The sequence below is a fragment of the Bactrocera latifrons genome, unplaced genomic scaffold (assembly GCF_001853355.1).
Source record: "Bactrocera latifrons isolate USDA-ARS-PBARC rearing strain unplaced genomic scaffold, ASM185335v1 scaffold_34, whole genome shotgun sequence".
Taxonomy (NCBI): domain Eukaryota; kingdom Metazoa; phylum Arthropoda; class Insecta; order Diptera; family Tephritidae; genus Bactrocera; species Bactrocera latifrons.
In genome coordinates this window covers 434,545-459,037 of record NW_017536979.1, presented here as the reverse complement: position 1 = coordinate 459,037, position 24,493 = coordinate 434,545, and the positions used below count along the sequence as shown (strand labels likewise).

The window sequence follows — 24,493 nt, the reverse complement described above, 5'->3', positions numbered from 1 at the left end:
AGTATGAGCTTTGCCAAGAAATTATTCAAAATAATTTAATACTATGTATACATAGATAGCTTTGTATATAATATGCTATAATAATTTCAACATATCAGCCGAAAGCCTTTGATGCTAGCGCTGCGTACTTTAGTTTATTTAATAATTTGTTTATTATGTAAGCTTTAATAAAATAAAATAAAATAAAAAAATTTCAACATAATTTTATTATGCTTCTACCTATCATTTTCCAAAAGTCTGTTGTAAAGATTTTATAAATACAAATTTGACTTAACATGATATAAAGATGTAAGCAATTTCGTGTCGAAATATAAAATTACACATTAAATATGAGGAACTGCAGTTAAAACTAATTTTTAAGTCACACAACAGGGAACATTTCCTTTCACACATTTCAAATGTTTGCATTCACTGTCAAAGCTAACAGAACACTGTTAACCTGACCAACATTGCATACAAATTTTGTTTAAGCACAAACTGCTAAACTCTATGCTTGTGTGTTTGCAAGTGCAAGTGGCATTGAAAATCATGCGCCTAACACAAATAACAGTCATACTCGAAGCATGTGATTATTTGCCGCTCATTTGCTCTCTATAAGTTTTGCTGCAGAATGTTCTTATACTCATTAACATTCTCTGATTTCAAATTGCTGCTAATGCTTTCATTAACATTCGCTGTTACCGCTGCCGTGGAAATAAAGGGAAAACTGTTAAGCGTACAGAGTACTGTTATTGGTACTACAGAATGTTAATAGAGTACTGAAGCGTGGAAAACGTCTATTGAGCTCAGCCAGTACTCAAGTAAGTGACCAGTGTATAGAATGAATCGAAATATGGTAGCACTGCAGCTCTCAGAGCAACAGAGAAAACGGTGTACCAGTAGCACCAACTATTCGACGCCAAAGTGAGCGCGCGCTCGCCACAAGCCATTGCCAATAGCAGAGTCAGTTGGTGCCTGTGACAGCTCGCAGTTGTTTGCTGTGTGAAGTGGCATTTTTGGAGCGCTCGTCGCCGTGAAACGTACGTGGCGCGGACAACCAAAACGAACAGTGCATTCGTATTTGGCTCTTTGCTGAGCCAATTTGTGAAATCAGCGTCAATCACAAAGACGTAAGCGTATTTATTTGTTCACAAAATTAGCATATACAAAAGTCTGTTGTGTGCGTGCGTTTAGGAGTGTAAAATTAAAATAATTTTCGGTGTAGAAAAAAGTTTATGGATTATGGAAAATTGTATACGAGACAACGCAGTGAAACAATAAAAACGTCCAAAATGACTGCGAAAACACAATAAACCAATAAATTAAGTGTGCGAATGTAATCAGAAGCGGAGATGTGTGACCGCTCGTGTGTTCAGCGGCTGTGTAAGAAATCGCCGTTTTCAAACTACATATACCTCTTTGTGTATGTGTGTGTGATCAGTGAAATCAACATTTGAAACTGCGATCGTAGAAGCCTAATTGTTGCGGCTATAGGAGCTTGCGGCGTTGAGCCGCATCGAGAATTAGCTTTTTCGCGTTTTTCTTTACAGAAAGTTCGAAAACAGTCATTACGCTTGTGTTTCCATTTTGGTTCTTGTTGTTGGTGTTGTGTTCTTTATAAGCAGCGCGTAATTGTTTCGTGTACTTAAAAGTGCAAACTGTTATTGTTATTGCTGCGTCACTTTTGCTGCAGTTGCTGTTATTGCGACTCGTAAGCCCCGTTATACTGCCTGCACCTTTATTGGCTTCAATTACGAAGCGCGGCGCTGCTATCGTTTGCAATTGGCGTTAAGTGGGTGGCGTTCATTACGCGGAAGACATATTTAAATGCAATTATTCATGAGTTTATACGTGAGAGCACTAATTACGGGATTTAGTTGCAGTGAAAATTTTAAATTTGAAAGATTCGGTTATTATAAAAAATATGGTATCTCGAAATGTAAATAAAAGCTTACAATTTCAGTTTTGAAATTTTATTTCTAAAAATACTTTTTGTAAATTTTGAAATTTTTTTTTAATAAAAATTTATCTTTGTCAAAAAGTGTATTCTATAATTTATTTCAACTAAGTCCAAAAAATCTAAAAAAATTTGCTATCGTTTAATAACAATTTTTATGCAAAATTTATTTATTTTGCTGATTTTTTAGCAGCTGACCAGTGACTCAGTGCGAAGCGCCGCCAATAACATTGAGTTTTGCATTTTTAATTACTCGAGCTCATTATTATGATCGCATTTAAGTGTCACAACGTAATAATTTTTAATATTTTCTTAACAACAGAAATCGCAATTTGTGTAAAATCTGCTGCTAAAAGCTATAGCTACCCACTTGAAGGGTGAGTACTTTTTATTATTTATTTTATAACTTCGTAAAAAAGGCTATGATTTAATCATTGACGCCGCACGGTATGAGACACTGCAAAGAGCATGATTAGTGAGGCCACAGAGGCTGTTGGAATTCACATCAAGCGCAGTCATTCTAAAGATTGACTACTTGGCATAGACATTCTAATGGAACTTTAACTAATATCGCAAAGAACGAAAACTATTCTATGTATTGCCTACCGGACCCAACTTTTATAACTTTCTATTCAATATTTTATTTTTGTGAGCATGATTCAATATTCGCATTTAGACGTTAATTAGTGGTGAGAAATATATTACTAGCACTTATAAATAGATCTTAAGCTTGCTTAAAGCAGGCATACACTTTTCTCTTTTCTTTTTGTTTGTTTGTTTGTTATCAAAACTATAGTTTTCACGGCCGTTTTTTCTTTATACCACACACCTTAAGTTTTTGAATATTCTAGTTTCTAAGTTTAATCTGCTGGCAAGTATAATCTCAAGTACGCGTGTTCTTTCCAGAAATTTAGCATCACGTTCCTTCGAGCACCTCAAAGAACTTTTAACATAATCTTTAAAACATGTAAAACTAATAAAAATAAAGTAGATTTCTGAAATTTTTTTCGCTGATGTTTTAAGTTTTAATCCACTTTCTTCGATATTTTTTTTTTTTTTTTACCTTTTAACATTAATCAATCAATTACTGACATGCCGCCTGTGTCAAGTATCTGTTCATAAATTAAGTTCTGTTGCTAATTATTTTAAATGTCGATACTTAATGTGATACATTATGACCAAAAGGTACCCCGAAATTATAAATAAAACGCAAAATATTCAATTATTCATCAATGTTTATTTTCCCGCCTTCAAAATAGTCCCACCAGATGTAATACACGTAAGCCAACAATTTTTCCAGTCCTCAAAATACTTTTCATAAGAAGTTTTTGTAATGGCATTGGACGGATGGATTGGAATCCTTCAGCGAATCTTATTTTATCTCTTTAATCGACTAAAAACAAGTTCCGATTCCGATGACTGTCGACTTGATTCCATTTCGAACTTATAAATTCATGTCTCCTCAAAGCATATCCAAAGAGACCTGTTTACGAAACTCTTTTTGAAAAAAATTCAGCTTTATCGGGTCAAGTCGAGCAAGAATGCGCTTATAGCCATATATTTATTTAAATATATTCATCAGTTGAAGAGTTCGTATAGACTATAGTTCGTATATGACTTCAACGATTTCTTAAAAAAAAAATCTCTTTTTTAATTTTCTTGTTTTCAACCACGGTAAAGACTTCAGTGTTGGCCTATTTCTAACCGGAAAACCGTTAGGCTTGATAAAGTCATTTTTAATTCTTTATTCTTCAGAAATAAATATTTTAATAAAAAATACATTAGAAAACATCATACAAAAATTGTAAACCTCTACAGTACCGTCCCTTACACTGCTGGTCCTATTTAAGCAATGTCTGTGTAGATTGGAGTGGTGGTTTCTTTTATTACCTACGCTAAATTCGAGAAGTTATTTTATCAAATAAAAAAAAAAAATCTTTATAATGCTTTAATTCCGATAATACAGTTTGTGCTATATGCTGTAGTGGTTCGATATCGGCGATTCCTACAAATTAATAGCTTCTTGGAGAGAACAGAAGTTCAAAATTTCATTGCCATATCTTAAAATCCCTAATGACACTGATAATGGCAAAGAGACAGACAGTCATCACGCTAATCGTTTATACATTGTTTTGGGTGGTTTCACAGAAGTTTCGATCTATGTGTAACAATTTCGTGACAAACTTAACCTGTTCCGGGCACAAAAACAAATTATAAAAGAGTTATTCTTTTATTTATACTAACCGAAATGGAATAGTCATCCTAAATTTTGTTCAGAAATATTTTAAGCGATAATTCAAAGGAGCGAAGTCTTAATCTATAATTGTGTAAGCGGTGTCTACGTCAATAAAAAGGAAGAAATCTTATTTCACACAAAATCTATTTATTCTGCGCGTTACACTAACAAATCACAATTAAAAACGTAATTAAATAATAGAATAAACAATTTTTTTTTTAATATATTTTGAGTGATTTATTGGGAAATACAAAGCAATTATCCGGGTGGGTTTGAAAGGCAATTACAAATAAATTGAAATGCAATGTATTACGTAATTACCAGCAACAACAACTATAAATTACGTTAGAACTACTTTTTTAGGAAAAAGTTGCAATAATTAGTTATCGTGAAGTGTTTTATAATTCAAAAAGAGAATTATAAATATTCTGCTCAAATTTGTTTAATTATAGGTTAAGTAAAGCTTTACAATTTTCTAAGCTTCTTAAATGAGAAGACGCTTAGAAAACCCGTTTTCCAATTACAAGAATCAAATGACATAAGTCTTTATAATTATAGAAATCAACTAATCATTTTATGCACATGAATATATTTGCTTCAACACACCAATACATATACACAAATACAAGCGCCAGCATTGTGCACGATTAAAAGCTCATTATTATTCCTAAACAAATTCAAAACAAAGTAATTATCGGCAGAACCGCGACTCGCGGAGCTACTTAAAATGTAATTGTGACTTGTATAATAATACTTACATATATTATACATGCATTTGTATGTACATATACATATAACTAAAATATAACTGAAAGTATCACGGTTGATTGTTTGTTTGAATTGAGCTGTCAAAAATTAGTTAAACCTTCAACAAAACAAGCAACTGGGTCACAAGTATTCAAACGTACAAGTTTATATTATATTACATATACGATTAGCAGCGTTTAAGTATACCGTTTGTTTATGCTTTTAGCGGAAGTTTAAATTAAGAATTTGTAAGCGAGCGAATGCAACAACTTATTAACACACAGAAATGCATTTCGCTGAAAACTAATTCGGGTTTCGCAAATGAGAAAATGCCAGCTGCAAGGGCGCTTGTATTCACAAAATAGAAATTATATACATAATCAAAGCATCGAGGCTATGGTTAATAAGGGAGGAAAATAGATTACTCTGACTCTCAGATTGACTCTGACTCTGCCACTTAAGCACCCATGACTCCATTAAAAGTCCATAAAATTTAGTTGAGATTAAAAATAATAATCAATACTTAAAATAGAAGTGGACTCTGCTGAAAAATAAAACACTATTAAGAAATTAATTAATATTTATGGTGATTTATGGTAATGGATCCAACATTAGACTTTATTATGGTTACTATTCACTTTTGTCTCAAATAATAAGAATTATAGATCTTAACACGTGATTCATTTTTTTGAAATTAAATATCATCTCAATTACGCTCAATCATAATTTATCTATTTCTTGATTATTTGCATATTAAGTTCAAACTTCTGAGCATTTCAGTGCAAATCATTTTTTCTTGTCGAAACTACGGTTATATTCCTGAAACAGTATAAGTCAATTTTTTGTAATAATGTGGCACCACCTACCTTTTCAAAGTTACCAAAAATCGCTTGTGCTTTTTAAATAAGGAAATTGCGATTTCTAGTAAAGTTCCCAGACCTAGCAGATGGCAACCTCAACATATTATCATACGAAATACAATTCAGCTGGCATGCATGCCATTTATTTAATAAAAATAAAAATAAAATTTCATGTGCCGAAATTCCCGATTAATTATCTTTATCTTCATTACAAAGGAAATTATTAAATTCTTCACAAAGTAATTTTTTTTCCTATATAATTTAAACACTATTTTTCTGCTGTGTAAAACATTCTATGAAACTATATATTCCAGCTTTTGACCCAATAGCTTTTGCCATATTTCAGACAAGATATTGATTTCACACACTTAAAATATTTGATCCTTGTCGACAAAAAACTGCTTCAAGTTGTTTTTACATTCTGATTAAAGGTGAGTGTTCTCCCATTTAAAAAGTTTTTGCGCAGACCGGAACAAGCAACAGTTCGAAGGTGCCGAATCTGGAGAATATGCTGGGTGTGCTAGCACATTGCATTCAAGCTACAAAAAAGCTTTTGGCGAATCATCATACTTGTATTTATCAAAGATCTCGCATTATTCTGCTGGAACACTACACCTTTTCTTTTGATCTATTCAGGCCTCTTATGATTGAGTCCATCACTCAATTTGTCCAGCTGATCACAATGCACTTCAAAATTAATAGTGTTATTGAGCAAAAGCTTAATATAAATGATCCCATTGAAATCTCACTAAATAGAACATATAACCTTTTTCTTGTGACTATCAATCTATAAAGAGGTTTCATCTGGTTCATCTTTTTAAGGCAACAATCTCTACCTTTTGACAGTTAAACATTAAAAAATGCCGAAACTGCCCGCGCTGTAGAAATCGTTGGCATTAGTGTATTAAATCTGTTAGTAATTGCTTCGAATGCGACAAAATAAATATTGATGACTAATTAAATATAAAAATAGAAAATATTTTATTTCGTGTTTGCTGAAAATCTAAATTAGACCCAATGCAACATTTGGAACGATCAACCATGCGTAGAGTTCATTATCGCATTTATAGAAATGTTCCTCAACACCTCGGTTTGGGCTGTTTGAATGGCAGGGATATCATTATAAAGGCTCCTTTCGTGTTGGTTTTCCTGTTTTGAAAATAAAAAGTAGTCACATGGTGAAAGATCAGGTCAATACGTTCACTTTTTTGGTCTTCATTTGATTTATTTGGAACAAATCTTCAGTTATAATTCTCCAAAGTGTGTTTTCATTCATATTTAATTCCTCAGCCAACATTTCTTTCGTGGTACAATTTCATCGACTACAATAATTTCATGGAAGTTTTCAGGAGATTTTCATAAAGTTAGGTTCGTTAGAAAGAGAATAATTTTGAGGATACTGCTTGTAGTTAATCATAAATTTCGGCTTTTGAACTTGGGATTTTATAATCAAATTTTAGAAATTCGTCACACAGTACTACCATACATATATCTCACCAGTTTTATGAATATCAAAAACATCTCTCTTTACTACAATTAAGGCTTACTTCTAAATAAATATTCTCTAAAGCTGAGTGAGTGTGGGACTTACTTGTTGACTAAAACTTATTCTGTATACCGAAATCCTTGATATTTTATTTTCATTTCCCAATATATTCTTGCATACATTTAAATTCGAAAAAAAAGCACAGAAAAAAGTCTCCGCTCTCGAAAAGCGCACTTCGCAATAAAATGGTATTGTCGCACACGTCTGAGTTTATAAACGATGTCAACTTGTGTTTTCGAAGGACTAAAATGCTGAGTGCAACGCAGCATGACAACAACACTATTACACTGCGAATGCATGAATAAGACTAGAAAATGAGATAAAACAGAAGAACGGCAGCGAAAGACAAACGGCGGCCACAGTCAGCAGCAGAGTTATATAAACGCACTTATACTATCACATACATATGTATATATAGGGATATGTGAGACAAAACTATGTAAAATAGCAACAAAACGGCAACATAAACAAAGCAGAATGTATTTTGGTCTGCGGTAAGTAATGCAAGCCAAGAAAAGTGCAACAAAAGCGCATGCTGGCGAGCCCGGCCGAGCGGCCAAAGTGCGAGGCAGCTTGCGGAAGTGACATAGAAAGACAATAAAGGTTGAAGGACACATTGTCGGCAACACACACGTGAATGTGAATGTGCGAGTGCAAGGCAGTTGCTGCGGTTGACTTGCGCTGTATTACATTAAAGTGGAGAGCAGAAATGCACAATAACGCAAGCACACACACACATTCATATGTTTGTTAGTATATGAATAAATACCACACATATAACTGTGTGCGGTGTGTGTGTGTGTGTGTGTGTGTGCAGTGTTGTCTGTCGCTGCTTGTTGTGACCGCAAGGACACAAATAATGGCTGAAGGATGTGTGGTTGCATGAGTTGTGCGCCGCAACAAGCTGCGCCGGGCAGCGGTGGGGGGAGAACTGCTATCGACAGGTTATGCTGGCATGCTGTGGCAAATACTGTGGATGCAACTCGATAATTTTTTGCTCTAACCAAATCGGAATTGACGTACGCAAAAGGATGCTTGACAGTCTTTAGGTTTTTAATGCAGTGAGCTTTTAGGCGCAAGTTTGGAAAAAGAGGACAAGAGCGTGCCACGTGGCAGCATTGATGGAAGAATGGAAAAAGTTACGAAAGTAAACTTAAACACAAAATTATTTTGCAGCCAAATGTGTGAGTTTAATGCCGAATGGGCCATTTGGGAAAATTTTAAGCCCCAATTTTTGCGTTTTGCCAACCCGCTGTCATTGGCGCTTCATACTTCTCCGGATTGAGGCCATAAAAAGGGGATTGTGCATAAAAAAGGCATGTTCGCACAGCCATAAAAACGCTTATCAACTTCAATATTTTCTAATGGCTAAGCACGTGCCGCTCAGCGGGCCTCGCAACAACACATCCCTTTGGCTACATTCCATGCACAATGAGCACACTGGTCGGGGAACGCACAATGCCGAGACATGTCGGATGCGCACGAATATACATTTGGCAAATAAATGCCTCAAATGTCCAGCTCAGCGGGTATTTGTGTGAATGAAAGAACTGAGCAAAAGGAATACAAAATATTTGCTTTCCTTTTGATAAGCCTGAGCTATCACAATCTCAGCACTTGCTGACTCACATCGTGTACACTTGCTGTTGTTGTTGTTGTGGTTGCCAAATATTGCTGCTGCTTTATTTGGTGTTGTGGCTTCGGCTGGCTGCGTGCACACTGGCCGGCAGTCAATGTTGACTGTTCGAAATGCTCCGTAAATGCCAGAGCCCGCATTGTGATTCGATGACTCGGCTGCGTGCACTTGTTGCGTGTGTTTGTAAATGCGAACATGTTTGCCTATGAGTAAGCAGGCTATCTATAATCAGAGCCTCGAAAATGCATACATTTAATCACTCATGTGTTCGTGTGTGTGGTTGTGGCTCTGCGTAGGAAATTTCTTCAGTTACTTTGCTGCACTTGGTCCGGCTAAAAGCGGCCGAATGCTGGCAGAAGAAATACAAAATGCCGAAAATTGTTTAGAGATTAGTCATTTGGAAAGATTTGCATGGCATCGCATGTGTATGTGTGGAAATAAGTGACATTGTGTTTATACCAAAAAATTCTCTTTGCTTCAGAAAACATTTTTCTTTCGGATTCAAATTTCGAGAATGAAACGCAAATTTTTGATTTCTTATTAATGCATAAATTTTAATTGAAATAATTGAGTGAAGCGATTTATTATTTTTTAGTGTGGTAACTTCAACAGTGTAGTAAATTAAACAGTCGGGTTTTTCAAAATTAAAGTTCAGCTCAAGCTAAAGTCTATATTTGAGAGTCCGCCATTGAGAGTGAATCTGGATATTTCTTGTCTTTGGTCGTATTAAAAGAATAGTTCAACTTGAGGTAACGGTGAAATTGTGAAATGAAAATCTTTCGATAGACTAAGCCTCTAGAAATAACAAAGTTTTAATTTCTCAAAAAAAAAAAGTTTGAGTTACAGCCTTTTAAAGWGTAGCCGCTCATATTTTCAGCGTTTTTTCTAAAAATAGCATGTTTTGAGTTTTACTGAGTGATTACGTTCAAACAAATAATTCCACCATTCGATTTTTTTTTGCATGTTCTATACATACTTCTTTATAAAATGATCTTCCAGAATAGATCTGATCAAAATTTTGCCGCCGCAAAAACAACCAAAATGTTTGGTAAAATTTAACTTTGCTTTAGCGGTTTCATGGGTTTTCTCGGGTAATAAACAGCATTTTTTCAAAAAAAACAAAAAAAAAATTTTTTTTACAAAAAACTAAGTATTTTGTTAAAAAAGTTTACTGTTACAAAAGATCTAAAATTAAAAAAATATATATTTCAGACCCCTCGGAAAAATGGTGCGCCCACGTTGGCAGGTTAACTCCTTACAGTATCATCTGAAGTGAAAGAAATACGTGTTTTAGTAAAAACCTTAACTTAGAACTTAGACGAAGTGATAAAAAAACTGAAGAAAAGAATTTTTGGTTGACATTTTTACAAAAAATAAAAATTTCAGCGTAAAATTTCGCGTCGTTTTTCTTTAAATAATTATAACTGTATCTCGAAGACCTGTAAAATTTCACGAAGATCGGTTGGTAGCTCTCGAGAAATATTGCCAACCGACTTCACAATTACAGTTTCGAGAAAAACGAGTTTAAAAATTTGATAGACAATAAAAGTGGGACCCAAGTGCACAATTTTTAAAAAGCTATATCTCCAAAGCTATTACTCGGATCAAATTGAAAATTTTATACAATATTGTAGAACTTAAGAAGGCAATCAAAAAATTAATTGAAACCCGTAAACCCATGTGACCCCTTAAAAAATGAGGGGTTCTTTGGATTGGCAGCATTCTGCATGACATAAAATGAACCACACTCTTTTAAGTTTGAAACCGTCAGAGGTCACATTATTTACCTGTGGAAAGCTAACTTAAGAGCTTAATAATATAACCTAAAACTACGTAAATATTGTTGATTATTTAAACTCGTAAGACTTTTTTTGTGCTAAATACATGTCAGATAATTAACTTTTAGCTAATTCTAATTAATAACACATTTAAGAAGATTTCAAATTAGTATTCATTTCACAGCTGAATAATTAAAAACCGGCTCCGAAAAGACAGCATACTATATGTTAATGAATTCTTCATTTCATTATGTTATGTACATATTCATTAATCAGTGGATTTATAGAGCTTATGAAAGGACATTTGCTTTTGCATGTCTAAAAGTTGTATTAGAAAATAAACTAATCAATTCTCAGTACATTACATTTCATAAAAAAGTGCCTTTGCCATTAATTTATCGTAATTAGTAGATAATTAGTAGATTGCTTGGTCATATAGTATATCGCACACGAAATACAAAAGAGTCAGAACTCAAAAATTTTCGAAAACAACTTTTGTCAATACTTAACTGGAAATTTACCGTAAGGTCTATTTTTGTGTACAATATAAATTAAAAGAAAAAAAATAATAATAATTTGAAGTTTGGTTAGAAACACGAAAAGACTTTATCGAATATCTATCAGATACAAAGTATGAATGTGATAGTAATCAAAAGCATTGGATTTACAATAGAATGACAATGTTTATGTCGGCAAAAATGCTTAGAGTATATAATATACACAAACATATTTTTTTTATTTTTATTTTTTTTCAAAAGATTACTTAAGAAATTATAAGAAACACAAAMAGATACAATAACTTAATGGAAAGCCATATATTCACATAAGTATGAAAGTGCTTATATTATATATGTATATGTACCTATGCATATCTGTATAGATACGCAAAAACACAAACAGAAATTTATTTGATCACACCATAGTTTTATCTGTCGTTGCGATCAAAAGCAACCCAACAACTAAAATATAAGCAACATATGTTTAGAAGAATTGTTTATTTCTTGCTAGATAAACAACACACTCACTCTAAATTAATTTTTCCCTTCATTGCTTAAARCTATTACAATTTAAATAAAAAGAAATTATCGTGACTCACTAAAAAAGGAAAAAAAATAAATACACATMTACATTTGTTTATATTTGTACTACTTGGTCAAATGAGTTCGCTTAGGAATGTTCTACAAAGTATTTTTTAAACGACGCACACTTTTTTATACACAATAAAAGCAAATATTTTTTTATTAGATACATACCTACATATATGTAAAAGCAAAAGCACGCCAGCACGCAAGCGAATTTTTCCTCGAGCAACCCACTGTTCTCAAATATTCTACAAACTACGCATACACAAGCTCACAAAAAATTCATAATTTGATTTCATTAAAAATCGAGAAACGTGTTGGCCTTTCAAGTTCAATTATATGTCAATGCTGGACATTGACTTTGAGCAATTTTTGAAAATTTGGCAGAAAGACAACAAAATTAGCTTTAAATTTAACGACGTTATCTGAAAGAATATTTATTYGGTGCTGCTTATTTCGCATGCTGACAACAAATAAATATTTTTTAAAAATAATAAAGGTTTTTCTTTTTTTCTTTTTCTCTTATATGCTGATAATGAAATGAACATTTGCTTAAATAGTTATATATAGTTTTCGAATAAAAAAAATTAATTCTTTGCTTTTAATGTATGCTTGAAGCGGAAACGCATTTCAGGAATTCCAAGAAGCTCTTATTGAACGACATTSGTTACCTTACCTTATTTAAATCGACATCGTGACCTACAAGCAATCATTCTCAGAGRGATAACCACTAACTTCAATTTCCTTTCTTTGAGTGACGTCGTTACTCKCATGAATATTTCTCATTTTATTACATTTAGTGTCATGCATATTGTTGTGTCAATGCTTTTCTATAAATTTTACAAAAATTAATACAAATCATTACTCGAAACATGAGAATATATTTTAAAGCCTCTGAATATTACATTTTGGAAAACTTCAAATTACAAATAATCAGCAGCTCGCTGATAAACTTTCTTGCGGGTCAGAATTATGTATTTTCTATATATATACACATGTATTTATTTATTGAAATTAATTGGAAATGCTTATCGGTTTTTGCGGATGCTCTTACTTAGAACATATATGTATAATTTCAAATAAATGTAGAAACGGACAAATAAACATGAATATGATTATAAACATATGTTATTATTGATATTTGCCTAATCTTGAAATGTACTGGAAACACGTGTCGAAATCCTTTCGCTTTGAAATCGAACAACACTAACACTTTACTAAAATTTCTGAGATGAACCTGCCACAGAACAATAGTATTTATTTAAAAAAGTTTTTGGAAATAATAGCTCAAGAAATTTGTTGTGTTAATAAAACTTTTTTGAGTGGTTACCTTGGGTAAACCGCAGTCTTTTTTCAACAATTTTTGTCTCATATAAAAAATTAAATATTTTATTTGAATTTTTTATTTTTACAAACAAACACAATTAATAAAGAAATGATGTAATTTTTGGAAAAAAAGTTTACGGTGACTCCTCAAAAAAAAGTTGGCAGGATAATTACTTACAGGATAATTTAAAATGAAAATATACGTGTTTTAGTAAAACGCTCACTTAGAACTTGGACGAAGGAAAATAAACTGAAAATTGGGTTTTCGGCAGACATTTAAAAAAAAAAAAATTCAGTGAAAATTCAGTGAAAATTTAACTTTTTTTTTTTAATGTTCAGTGAAAATTCAGTGAAAATTTCACTTTTTTTTTAAATAGTTGAAATCGAAAAAAATCCTTCGTCCAAGACTTTAAGAATTGTATCTCAAAGACCTGTACCAAATTTCATGAAAATCGGTTGAGTAGCTCTCGAGAAATCTTGCCAACCCACTTCAAAAACACAGTTTCGAGAAAAACGTGTTTAAAGACGGCGCACTTAGCCAGATAGTCTCGAGTGCACAAGTTCCCAAGGCTGTATCGCGGAAACTATTTCTCCGATCAACTTGTAAATTCAGTACAATATTCGGGAGATATTCTAGAATATAGTATAATAATAAAAATCTAATATATGAAACCCGTAAACCCTTAATAAAAACGCCTCTAATACCAAAATATGTGTAAGTGAGTGCTATCCGAGCGCGGAGCCAGGCGAAAAAATCGACATTAGCGGTTTGCTAAATTAATTTCAAACCAAATGATTACCGAAGACGCTTCTTTGATGTCGAAAAGGAGCTCTTACAGACAAACACACAATCCAGAAAAAGTTTCTTAACCTTAGTAACTAGTAAAACATTGAATGTTAACCATTTCAAGCTTACGATTATAATACTTCGTTTAATATAAGATACTAGATTACAAGAATGGTTTGGCCGGACGCAAATTCTGATTGCATTCTGATTCAGATAAATATCACGATGGAATTTGCATTTATTCAACTGTTCAGCGCTTCTTACACACAGTATTGATTACAAACAACCAGTTATCACATGAAATAAAAACACAGACAATTTTTTTACCACCACCAAACCATACAACAAATAAATTCAACGCTCATAAAATATAGTTTTCGCTGAAAATGAAACATAAAAAAGGCATTCGCTCATTTACGACATTTACAAGATTGGCAAACGATAAAGTTGGCCACAAACGGAGCGCGCATTTGCCGCCATTTGCCTGCACATTGCCACTGCCGACTGCGCTGTAAAGGGGCGAATAAATGGTTGGCTGAAAAGTGTCACTTCCACCAGACAGCGACAGCGACAGCGACATTGACATTCCGCTATTTTTCCAACACCGACGACGCGCCGCCACACAGCCGAGCCCCATTAGTGGCGAGACCTCATTAACCTTCCGAAGGCAAACGGATGCTGTGTGTGTGTGTGAAGCGATATAAGTATATACTAGTATGTGCCGTTATATAGCGTGCATATCTATATTTGTGTAGATGTGTGGGTGTGTGGCGGCAGTTTTCAAAGATCGATATCAGCTGCGCCAGCGAATCCAGCGACATGTGAGGCGAATTGACAGCGACTGCCAAATTAAAATGGAAAGCGAGGAAGGGAAGGGGGAAAGGGTCGCTAGGCGCTGCAATTGACATGCTCGTAATAACGAAATGTAGATCTCCAGCGGCAGCAGCGGCATTTTTTAATTGATTGGTTGGAGGTGGTAGCGTTTTTGGTGCGGAAAGATATATTTGGAGTCTCTGAACTTAATCATTTTACATAAAATATTTTGACATTCCTATGGAAAACTATGAACTATGACCTTTTGAGATTTGCAAGCAACTAAAAATATTGCTAGGAGAGCTTTCATCGAAAACAATTAAAAAAAAAAAAAACCCCATGAAGTCTATGAGGGCAGTTTTTTAATACCTTTTCATATAAAATTTTATAAATTACACATATAATGTACCATGCATATCCTCTGTGATTCTAATACCCTACTCAATCCAAATAATTCCTTCGAACAAATAAGCCCTCTTACTTAACATTTTTACAACTTTTTAAATCCAATTTAAAGCATTTCAAAATTCTATTTCAAACACCAGAAAAAACTTGTAATTGATGTGCTCGCTTTGATCTGCCATAAGCTGCTATACTTGTGAGACCATCCGACATCTACACACACATAAACGAACTCACACACCAAAAAGAGCAGCACGAATGAAAGCCATACGAAATTACGTTGCGCATTAAATTTTCATTTTCTCTGCCGCAGCGCTTTGTATTTGCATATGAATTGAAAAATCGGAGATACCTTGCACCCGCTCATCGCCTCCGCCCTGCTTTTCGTGTGACGCCGTACCATTCAAATGACAACGCGGGCATTTTCCGCCATTTACACTTCATCACATTAGACGAACTACGCGCGTGTGTGTGGGCATGCATGAATGTATGTTTGTGTATGTATTTTTATTGGAACACATGCCTAACGGTATGGGGGGAATGCTGCTGCTTGCCACTTTGTCATTTATAAATCATAATTCGAAAAAAAGAAAAAATATGAAAAAATACATCAAAAGGAACACAATAATAGGCGCAGGGGCAATAGCAACAACAACAGCCACAACAACAACATTACGTCTATGCAACACGCTTATCACTCAAGCATAATCGCTATCATCACAATTTGTTCTGCGCCATCCAGCCTCTGTTGTGCGCCAGTCAAGAGTGCTCATAATGGGAGAGGGAGTGGAAGGGGCGCTGCCAGCGGCTGGTTCCATTACAAATGGCACACAATGTGAAGTGTGGCAAGTGTCGTGAATGAGTGAAGGGTGGGGAGCGCACTCGCCTGATTCGTTGTGAACTGCCTCGCATTGTATTCTATATAAATTTGCGTGTGTGTGTGTGTATGTATGCGCGTGTACTTGGATTACTTATAACTTTATTATGGAGATCAATGCTGTCATCATTAGCGAAGCAATAACATTAATCTAACTAATCATTGCTCTTGACGGCGGCAATTGGAGCGCTGCGAAGTAAATCATACTTGGAAAATTAGAAATAATTTTGAGACGAAGATGAAGTTGAAGAGGAAAAGTTAATCTGAACGAACTTTCGTTGTTAATCTCTGGGGCATCTTTATAAGATGGATGTAATTTTCAAGTGAATTAGTTAAGTACTCAAATTTATTATAGAAAGTTTTTGGAGTTAACGGTTGTCGGCGATATTGTGTGTGTGTGAATACCCTAAATATGCATCTTATATGACACTTCTGCCATATAAATATTTCTTTTAAAAGATTTTAAAAAAATCTCATAATTCCCAAATAAATTAAAAATTTAATTATATGCGGCGTTGAAGCCTGATTATTGCAAGTAGCAACATTTAATGCTTTCCTTCTGTTGTTTTATCTACTACATATCCTTATCTCTGTTTTATACTAGTGGACCCGGCCACGCATTGCTGTGGTGTACATTTTACACTATTATTCATTTTCCTATCTTCTATGTTGGTTCAAACTGGACACAGTGTGTTAATTTTCCTATAATCGTTTCAGTAGTTTAGGACTCCATCGCGAATAAACAACGTGGCACGTAATTTTTATATATAAGTATATAGTTTTCGTACAAGAATTTGAATTGATCATTCAGTTTGCATGGCAGCTATATGCTATGGATTGATCTGAGCAATATTCTAATCCAAATTTCACGAAGATATCTAATAAAATGAAAAGGTTTTCCATACTACAACAACTTCACTCCGATAGTTCCGATTGTATGGCAGCTAAATACCATATTATTAGTAGTTCCCTTAAATGAGTAGCGAATTGACTAGAAAATAACCTGTGCATAATTCCAAAACGATATTTCAAAATCAGACTCAGCATCGTACACAAATAAATACAAATTAGGGCCTTCACCACTAAACATTGAGCTGATGAAAAGTATGCGCTCACTTCTAATGTTACCCAATATTATTCAATACAGAATAACCCAATATTCCAAGCAAAAGGCGTATCGAACTCTGCCATCAAGCTCAAGTTGCTTCAAGACTCCTCATACAAAAGAAATTTAACAAACCAATGGAATTGCCAATCGCGTAAAAACTCACAATTTGGCTTAAAAATCTAATACTTGGCTAGTTTTGAACTTACAACTGTGCACAAAAAATAGTAAGACTTTTTAATTAAAACTTCGCGCGAAAATCTATTATTCGAAATATTTGCTTCCCAGGTTGATATGATTGTTATTGCTATCTACGCCAAATATCATATCACATCAAAATAATCATTAGTATTTAGTATGCGCTGTCTTTCTAAACTACATAAAGTGCATACAGCGATTTTTTCGATGAATGAGACTATTCAAGAAAGAAGTTCCATTAAATTTCTGGCGCCGAAACATTCAGAACGTTGGAAAAGAGCTTGGATGATAATTGTTTGGCGAGAGCAAATGTTTATGATTGCTACAAATTACACAAAGAGGCTCGAGAACACTTTGATAACGATCCACGTGTAAGATGTACAACATCAACTGATAATCCACATGTCAATATAATAAAGGAATTAGTGCTTGAGAATCGGCGATTAACAGACAGAGATCTTACAGACATCGTTGGCATATCCGAAGGATCGTAAAAGCTATTTTCAAAGGTCATAAAGCTCTAAGAAAAGTGAAAGAACGGTTATACCTTATTATTACTGGTGATGTGTCTTGGATCTATGCTTACAACCTGGCAACACACGATCAATCGACCGAATATCGTGGCAAAGCCGATGGGAAACCATTTTATTCTGACTAATCAGTAAACTTAAGCTACTGCTCAAGTGAAACCGATTTGAGTCAATTGAAGACATTGCATGTGAATCACAACGTGCTTTATTCCGAAAATGACTTTATCAACTGCTTCGATGATTGGAAAAATCGTTGGCAAAAGTACCAAAAGGGATTACTTTGAGTTGGCCGATATAGTGTTTGAAGAATAAATTAAAAATGTTGAAATTGTGAGCAAATTGTTACTATTTTTTGCTCATAGTAGTAAATCGAAATGTAAATATTTTACGATTTTAAGAGATACGAGTATATCTACTTCAGCGCCGTATGTTGGAGTGTGTTTTACATTTTCGAAAATGAGCATATTGCTTATCATCAAACGCCTTAGAAGAAATGAAAATTTATTTCATAAAAATTTTCTTTGAAAAATTTAAAATCAAGCTAAAAATTAACCCTCTATAACTAAAGCCTCATTGACATTCAATAAACACAAAAGCCGTCATGAACAGCTGGGGAATCACAAGTCACACGAAACGTCTGTTCGAGCTTCAACAGAAACTGGTTTCATTACGAAGGAACACACACAGGTTTATACTCGTGCAGTGTATAAAATTTACTACCGAAAGCGTCTATTATTTGAGGTTAATACATGACGTTTATATTTATATTATATAGAACTTAACTTACAATGCAAAACCTTTATATAAAACGACGGATGGACATATATGTATATTCATCCGTAAATATGTATACATATATGTTTATATTTGTGAATTTCAAGGTCTTCCGGCTAAATCGGAGATTGGAATTGCATTTTTGCATTGATTGGAAGCACCTTTGTATTCAGTTCCACGTTGCTATGATAGCTAAAAATATGTCTGCCCACATATGTATGTACACATACATATTATAAAATAAATCAACTTGTGCGCATATAAAACTACAGTTATACGCAACAACGCTCCGCATTTTATAAAGCGATCACTTTTTGCGCTGAGCAAAGAGTCTAAAAGCGACACTGTGTGTTCTCTGTACTCTTATATTTGTCTAACGGAGTATATTTTACAAAGTGCTCTCAATTGCCTGCACTTGCTCTGAGAGCGTGTAAATAAAATTCGTAAAAGTCAAGAGAGTAATAATTAGCACTGAACGAGAATAAAATATTCCAGATGAATCTCTTAAGATTTAGTGATAAATAAAATTGGAGTTAACTCCATTACAAATTGCAACTAAAGGGGTTTTCTAACACACTTCAACTATGTTTGGATGAAAAGTAGAAATAAGTACTTTTTTTTATTATTTTCGCACAAAAACACTTAATTGTTTTGCACAAGAGGCAATTACATTCGAGCGCAATGAGGTCAACATTGAACAAAGCATTGCTCAGATCGTTTGTGAATGCGAACGCTTATCGGCCGTGTGTCAGCAGCAGCCGTCGCCCGTGACAGTTGCGCAGATGTTGCTGACTCATATCGAAAAATGAAATTTGTCCAAGCGCCACAGCGTCAAAAGTGGCCAAAATATTATTTATTTTCGCCAAACGACACACTTCTGCCTTCACACCTTCACTGCTCAAACGCTGCGCTGTTCGATTGATCGTTTGTGTGGGTGTTATTTCAGCTTTCACTTTCGCGCAGTTTTCGCCAATAAAGCGGGGATTTCCATGCAAATTTCTGTGAATAAATGAATGGATGATTTGCCGGTTGAAAAATAGAATTGGCGGCAGGGATGCATTGCACTTGCTAATAAATCCTTTCCGCCGCTTGAAAAATCAGTTATTTGCATTGCAAAAAGTTATGCATTCAAAGTTTTGAAATCGAAACCTGCATGTATGTACATGTGTGTGTGTGTGTATTTGTTTGTGAATAGTAACACCGACAAATGAATATTCACAGTCAAATGGAAGTGATTTTCAATGGCCAACAACCGATTGCCGTTTCGCTGCTTTGTTTTGCTTTGCTGTGTTGTTGTTGTTGTTGCCTTGCATATTTGTTGGTCTCACCTTCCTGTTCCAATAACCCAGATCGTTGTGTCAAAAGGACAAACAAATACACAAACACAAACACACAAATGTGGCATGTTGCAAGAACTTAGTACGTGCACTTTTTGTTTGCAACGCATACATATTTACATGGATGTGTATTTGCTGTTGTTAGGTTGAGTGGTGTGGCGACAACAATCGCCTCATGCACCCGCCGCCCCTTGGAAAGACCGCCAAGCCGCTTCTAACTTTCATACGTGCCACACCCTCTCGCGCTAACGTTCCCCTGCTCACAACAAAAGTGGTTTCTATGCTTGCACAGTTGTTGTTGTTGTTGTTGGCTTCATTGATGACMGCTTGCTGATGGCGCTTGGCGTGTTAAGTGTTGCCAACAATTTCTGTTTCCTGGCAGTTGTCCACTGTATTGCTGGAATTGTTGTGGCATAACCGCAGTGCAAGGCGAAACTTTCCAACGGCAAGTGTAACAACAACAGCAGCAACAACAACAACAAAACCAAGCGCATAGTTGGGGCAAAATTGTTATCTTCATCATAGTTTCCAGTTTTGTTTTACATTGGCGCCTCCATTGTTTTGACTTACTGGTTATTACGGTATTTTTGTTGTTATTGTTACTACCATTATTGCTGTTGTTKTTGTTGTTCTTGTTGCGATTATAGTGCAAAGTCAAATTGCATGGCAAATTGTTCGCATGCAAAATAATTAAAACTTTTTTGTGGCTTACGGTTGACTGAACGTCGTCAATGGCAACGCGCACAGTGGGCTGAGTGTGATGAAAGTCTGATAAATGAAAAAAATTTCAACTTCGGCTGCAGCGAAAGTGCACAGCGTATTTCTTCTAGCATAAAAGATAGAAAAATATTTTTAACTGGATTTTGATTAGAGAGTTTGAATGGCAGCTACCTACTACAGTGGTTCGATTTGGATTTGGATATCTGCGCCAAATTTCGTGAAGATAACTTAACAAATCAAATAGTTTTCGATACATGAAATTGACTTTGGTTGAACAGTTTGTGTGGCAGCTATATGCTATAGTCATCCGATCTGGACAATTTTCTCGAAGATTGCACCATTGATTGAGACAATAACTCATGTCAAATTTGGTGAAGACATCACGACAATTAAATAAAAAAAATTGCCATACAAATACTTGATTTCGATACTCGAGTCTGTATGGTAGCTATATGCTATAAAGGTCCGATATCGGTGGTTCCAAAAAATTATCAGATTCTTAAGTAGAAAAGAACGTGAGGAAAGTTTCATATTCTATGTCAAAACTGAAAGATCCGTTTGCGTGTATACAGAGGCATAGCCGAATACAGTTATGTAAATGCTTAGAATAAATTCTCAGAAATAAAGTGTAGATCTCGAAAGAAAGATAATTTTAAATTATGGCCTAGCTGAACAGGTCCAGAATGGGCTCTGAAAGGGAAAAATTCAAAACAAGCCAACTCATCTTCACTTTTTCTGTCCAACAAAACCGGTTTTATACAGTGGAAATATGAATATTCGCGTGTCCATTGAATTCCGAAATGACATATGTAGTTGCCCCCGAATTTCAATAATTCAACTCTTCATCATCTCTTGTGCATATATTTTCTACTGAACATAAAATAACTACTATTTTCGGGGGTATCGGTAATCCAATTTCCTATCATCAAAGAAACAGTCGCCGCACTTGCGTCTAGACTCCCACGTCACTGTTGATCGTCATAACATTGAGGTCGTATAACACCAACAATAAGGTCAGGCTCGTAACTCTCCAGCTCTGAAAGTTTTCGACGCAGAACCCACCGGGGGAAGCAGAGGAAGAGTATGGCCTCCACTCCGTTGGAAGGACCAGGTGGAGAAGGACCTGCATTCGATTGGAATCTCCAATCAGCGCCACTTTGCAAAAAGATAAAACGATTGACGCGCTGTTACTGACTCCGCTATAATAACGTAAAGAAGAAGAAAAAACTTTCCAAATCGCTCAAAATGTATAAGCTTATTATAAATCGTAACTAAATATATAAATTAATGCAATAAACCATTTATTTTAAATAAAAGTCTTATTGTCACGTCGCTACATTCGTAGCAAGCATTTATCAATTGAACTGAACACATCACAACCTCGCAGCCCCAATTAACAGGTTATTGATGCAGGGTGCGATCCCATCCCCAGCCACAAATGCCTTTTCTGTTTTGGGCATTTCTCTTTCACATGCAATTCTTTGAGGACACAGTGAGCGCCCTGCCCCGTCGCCTCGCCGCCACTTCAGTATTTTACAGTTCGTGGTGTTACTGACCACTTGTACGCCCTTGGCAAAGGTGACATCACTTTCGTGCTCGACTCAGTCGGGCCAGGGGCAAGCGGTGGGACTGGAAATGGCGCGACGATAAAAACAATAAATTCATTTCTGCCGCCATGGCTATTCATTACGCTACTTCATTCCTTTTCTGTATTTTTTTCCACTATTTTTGTTGCTGCAATTTTCATTTGTCCTCTGTTTCTGCTGCGAACGCGGCCATTAGAACAAGGATGAAGCGAGTGGCAAAGAATACGCTTAAACAGAAATATGGTAAAAGTGGCGACAAAAAGCGACGCTGCAGCTACTCTTGTTGTTGTTGCAGGCGCTACACGGAATAATGAGAGCAACAAGCGCACAAGTGGTGAAGCGCCACCAATTGACCATTGTTTTAGTCATTGCTAGTTATTATTGTATTTGTATTTGTTAAGCGCTGCTGGCCGTCGCCTCGCCGATGACGTGGCATGCCAGCAACACAACTTCGTTGCAGGCATGGGTAGAGCGAGTGGGGCCGTGTGAGGAGAATGAGCGAGTGAACTGAGTGGCAACCTCAGCGGAATTGAAAGTGGAGTAGAACAGTGCAAAAATCAACACTGCGGCAATATTGTTGGGGCAATTACGCAGCGAACCAGAGCAGCACCAGCGGGACTGGGGAAAGGCCAACAATGCCAACAAATACTGGCTGTAATATTTATGAATTGGGTAGGAAACTCTGTAGTGAATGCTTCATGCCACTGTGTGGCTAAGTGTGTGGTAGTGCTGCGGTGAAAGTGCTGGGGAAATATTAACGCTATAAACTTTGTGGTAAAATATGAGCTTAGATTGCGATTGCGAAGCGCCGATAAGCAGAAATTATTGTTGATTCATGTGATAGCAAAGCACATGCGAACTGTTTTCCCCTCCGCGCGTAGGGGGCACCCTCTGGATTCGAGGGGAATGCGAATATACCCGCGGCAAGGCATGCCTGTCGTAAGAGGCGACTAAAAGCCACATGCACTATGTCTGACATTTACAGGTCTTCGTTTGAATGTCAACGTGATCTAAGTCAAAAAAGTGCTATAATATTCTGCTGGCAGTCAAATATCACAAAATATAAAGCATTTTTCACAGCGACAAATGCAACCAGTCATTGAGTTTTTGGGCACTCAACTGGTARTAGCAAAAGCTACAAAGTCACACCAAAGACTATAACCTGGTACCACGGGAAGCAGTTAACCCTTGGAGGTAACTCCAATCGGCTCATTGGGTTTGGTCCTTTGTGGAGATTCGTGGTGGCTGTGGTTTAAACCTAAATGCAGGAAGGGCATGTGTCCAATGTGGAGTCGCATGCGGCCGGGTGCCGGACCCAGAGTACGGCAGAGGTTTTAGATGGGCCTCGAATCCGACCAATTGGAGCCAAGGTATAAGTGCAAAATGCATTTATGCTTTGGGGCGCTGATCAACGCATTGTATTGATCTACGTGCTTCTAGCAACAGAAAGCATCGTGAGGTTAGGAGTTCGTAGTCAGGTACTCAAGTAAACCACAACGGATTCTGTTTTAAATAAAATAGTAACAAAGGAATTCATACAAGTAACATGTTTGACAGAAACTTAAGATAACTTCAGTACGATTTGTTAATAAAGTACAATTTCTTTATTTTTATTTTATTTACGGTATTTTCTGTGAACAAGACTAGTTCAAATTATTTCTTCTTTGGCTTATTCTATGTAAGTAGTTAAATAACAAAACTCTCCGGGTGGATCAAAAAAAAGAATACCTTCCTTCGCTTGGTGCTGCGAAAATAGACTCTTAGACACCTCTAGAATGCCTCTCCAAGTATGAGCTGTTAATTGTAAGTTTCATATTTGTTTTTCTTATTACCAGAAAAATATTTCGCTTCCAACTACTTGAAATAATATCTGGTTTTACAGATTTTGTAGGAATTTAAAATGCTTTACAAAAAGGTCATTTACAATTTTTTTCGTGAATCTAATAGTTTAGAAGCTATTAAGAGTTGAAATTCAACAATTTTATTTTTGCTTTTGAATCATATAACTCAATAAAAAAAATCGTTTTAGGACTGTCCTTAATTATTATTCCAAATATGAGCGTGATCTCTCGACCAGTTTATTTACAGCAGATGCTCGAGTCGTTAGTGATTTGCGATTTTTACATTGGATAAAAATATCGCACATAGAATACTCAAATTTTGTATAAAATGGCTTACGATTATTCAGTTTTATCAAAAACACGAACCTACGAGTAT

At 35.3% G+C, this 24,493-nt stretch overlaps 1 protein-coding gene across 4 annotated transcripts in view; it reads left to right on the top strand.

Moving 5' to 3' along the window:
* The first annotated feature begins 953 nt into the window (after positions 1–953).
* LOC108971377 (loricrin) overlaps positions 954–24,493 on the top strand; it is a 72,069-nt gene continuing 48,529 nt past the window's right edge. For 2 of the 4 annotated variants that reach the window (XM_018937387.1, XM_018937386.1), the window contains exons 1-2: positions 954–1,109; positions 2,259–2,313. The gene's annotated coding sequence lies outside the window, so the exon portion shown is untranslated. The remainder of the gene's footprint in view (positions 1,110–2,258; positions 2,314–24,493) is intronic. The other 2 variants (XM_018937389.1, XM_018937388.1) reach the window with 1 other exon arrangement.